The sequence below is a fragment of the Poecilia reticulata genome, linkage group LG21 (assembly GCF_000633615.1).
Source record: "Poecilia reticulata strain Guanapo linkage group LG21, Guppy_female_1.0+MT, whole genome shotgun sequence".
Classification (NCBI taxonomy): Eukaryota; Metazoa; Chordata; class Actinopteri; order Cyprinodontiformes; family Poeciliidae; genus Poecilia; species Poecilia reticulata.
The window spans coordinates 5,461,194-5,464,608 of NC_024351.1; the positions used below are offsets into that span (position 1 = coordinate 5,461,194).

At 36.4% G+C, this 3,415-nt stretch overlaps 1 long non-coding RNA gene across 1 annotated transcript in view; it reads left to right on the plus strand.

Annotated features, from left to right (window-relative positions):
- The first annotated feature begins 2,946 nt into the window (after positions 1-2,946).
- LOC108165748 (uncharacterized) overlaps positions 2,947-3,415 on the plus strand; it is a 4,017-nt gene continuing 3,548 nt past the window's right edge. Inside the window, exon 1 of the long non-coding RNA XR_001776076.1 lies at positions 2,947-3,027. This is a non-coding gene — a long non-coding RNA (uncharacterized LOC108165748). The remainder of the gene's footprint in view (positions 3,028-3,415) is intronic.

A 3,415-nucleotide genomic window follows, 5' to 3' on the forward strand; every position in this document is an offset into this window, starting at 1 on the left:
CTTCATCACTTCTCAGAAAGAAAAAACGTAAACTGAGGAACTAACAAGGCATGTTTGACGTGTGAAAGAAAACAAACACTCATTTATCTATTTTTTTAATCTTCACACATCTGTCATCTTCTGTCTTTAAAGCCTTCAGTCACACAGACCACATAGACTCTAAACAGAAGTTTCTTTCATTTAAAAAAACATTGCATCCTCCATCTTAAGTCACATTTCTACTTTTAATATTTTATACATTTGGAGCCTTTTCAARACTCTTTCTGATCTCTAATAATCAGATAAACATGCAGGAGGAAAAATGGGCGTTGGTTCTCCGTCTAAAGTGTTTAACTCAATAAATGACTGGTTGGCCAGTTTGAGGAAGTGACCTCATGTGAGTCAGAGGAAGTAGATTCTCCATCTCTCTACCAGTCAGTCACACAGCTGAAAAATAAGAGTCGCTCGATGGATGAATTCAGTTGGATTTAAATACTTTAAATACTAGAATTTAAGGTCTATTGTATATTGGTGTAATAAAATAAWAWAAAAWAATAAATATRCTTTTTGACTTATTATACTTTCCAGAGCAGTTTACTGGCATAGCAACAATTTGTTTAGTTTAATTTAAAGCATTTGAATTTCACTTCATTTTTAAATTTTCTCCATTTATAAAATCTGAGTTACAATAAGAGTAATGTTGCTTGTTATGTATGTATCCTTCATTTAACCAGAAAAACTCAATGACAGTAAAACTTCTCTTTTTCCAAATGCAAATTCTTACACTGAAGATTTACTGTTTATCTCCAGAAGGGGGCGCTGTAAGTTATTTTATCTGCAGACATTTTTAGATGAAGATTTTGGAGGATGATTATTGACTATATTTAAGCATAACCTATTACTAATGCTGTGGTTTTCAAAGCGTAAAAAATGAAAAAAATGAATAAAATGAATAAAAACTCCATCTGACTGGACCGATGCTCCTGTTTTCGCTCTTGCAGACTCAGATCATTGACCTTTTTTTATTCCTGTTGAAGAAAAGATCTGCTTCTTCCCTCCAGGAAATGTCAAACTCCAGTCTTTGATGGCTGCCGTCCAGCAGCTTTTAGATGCTCTGATTCAGATGACTAAATGATTTCCTCTGCAGGAAGTTACATTCTTCAGGTTCTGACTTCTATTTGAGACAGATGGAGCTGAAATGTAGAGAAACTCCTGATTTTTACCAATTCTGAGACTTTTTGTGTAAGTCTACAGTTTTTGCAGCTCTAATTTAAGTGCAGCTCCTTCAACCATTTCTTAGTATGTAGGTGACTAAAAGTTTCCATTCTCTCATGATTGTTTTGACCATCTTTTATCTGCTCATCATTAATAGCCGCAACCTTCTGAGCTCTTCAGCCACATCCTCATAGAAATGTCCTCTTTAGTTATTAAAAGGTCAGAATAAAGAACGGGAAATTCACATGTTTATATTTAAAATCTTCACACCTTCATCATCTTCCTTTCTTCAACACCTCTCTGTCAGAAACCATGATGATCTCATCCTGCTGCTTTTCTCTGAACATTTACTGATCAAATATTTTCTTGCTAAAAAGACGAAATGTTGATTTTAAAAGTTGTGTTTCTGTAATCCTGTTATGTTGACAAGACGGATTACCTCTACACCATGTCCAAACTAGATTAGATAATAAAAATACACAYGAACCATCCGTCAGTTTGAGGAAGTGACATCATGCGGTTCAGAGGAAGTAGATGCTGCGCCTCTACCAGTCAGTCACACAACTAAAGACTGAGAACAAGAGACACGCGATGGCTGAACTCAGATGGATTATGATGTTTTTCTTCTTTATGCTAAACTTTACAGGTAAGAATAATGTATCAGTAAATCCATTAATAATGTAGGTTCATCTGATTTGATCTAAATCTTTTGAAGATGAATATTAATATCTGTATGGCAGTTATTAGGACATTAGCCAAAGCTGCACATTCCTGATTGATTTTCTTTCATCATCTCCTCAGGAGCAGCAGCAGCTAAACAAACATCTCACTTTGTTGTCAGAGATGGAGATGAAGTCTCTCTGCCTGCTGAATGTTTTAGAGACCAGAAGGAAACTTGTGATAACACTACCTGGATATTCAGTGGTCAAAGAAATAAAGCAGAACCACTGTATGAATTTGGGAAGATTCATAAATATTCCAGAACTAAACCAGACAGACTGAGTGTTACAKCAAAMTGTTCTCTGGTTATAAAGAAGATCTCAGTGCAGGATGTTGGACTTTATACCTGCAGACGGTTTRAMWCATCAGGACAACAAGTAGCAGAGTCTGTGGCTGATCTGTCTGTTGTTAACTGTGAGTATTTATATATTTATATTTTCCCTTCAGAATACTTTTTACAACAAAAACTCATATAATGACTACAACTGAAGTGATGAAGTCAGCCTTAATGTTACTGTATCAATATCTTCATCTTCCTCAGTGACTGAACAGAAGATCAACAATGAAACCATCCTGATCTGCTCTGTGTCATCATATGGTGATAGATGTCSTCASTCAGTGAAGTGGCTGYATGATAAYARAGATGCTGTAAATATTAAAACCATAACTCAATCTGCCTGTTCAGCCACTGTGAGCTTCACAACGTCTCCTCATGTTTCCACATCAAAACCTTCTGAGTTATTCARATGTCAAGTTAAACCTGAAGGAGACATGAAGGAGTTTAGCTTCAGGATTTCACCTCTGAGGGAAAAACCAGGTGAGAATATGATGAACTACTTCCTGTTTGTTGATAAAGAGATATGTATTATAACTTAAACAGTTTTCTAAAACAAAAATGTCTTCAACAAGCTGAAACTGTGACTGCAGTTGTGGAAAGCGAATCTAACCTGTAAAGTTTTTGGTTGCGTTTTTATTCTATGTTTTCAGTTTTCTTTTTCCTGCCTGGTTCAACACAACAACCCAAACCCAAAGTGATGACAATGACAACAGGAAGGACTGAAAACCCGACACCAACCAAAACCTCAACAGGATGTGATTCATCAAACTCTAAAGGTAAAAATGATCTCAGTGTTGAACTGCAATGGTTTTAAACAAGTTACCTTCTTAGTTCAATCTGGAGAGACTCAGACGGACAAAAGGGARCAATTAAAAGATTTAATGACAGGAATGAATAACAGTTCTTTGACGCTCGGACCCCGGCAGCTAATTTGAGCTGAGATTTGATGTGAACTCGATGAACATCCCAATAACTGATTAGGGATGCTCTCCTCCAAAAAAAGGGCTGAGGCTGGGCCCGAGGAAAGGTGAGACCTAAAACTTGTATGCCAACTTGATGATGCGTGGAGAAAAGAAAAGTACGGGTTGTAGGCCGAAGGAGTGCAGAAAACTAGAAGATGAGAAGCTGATAGGAGGAATCAAATTTGATTGATAGAGGGGTTTT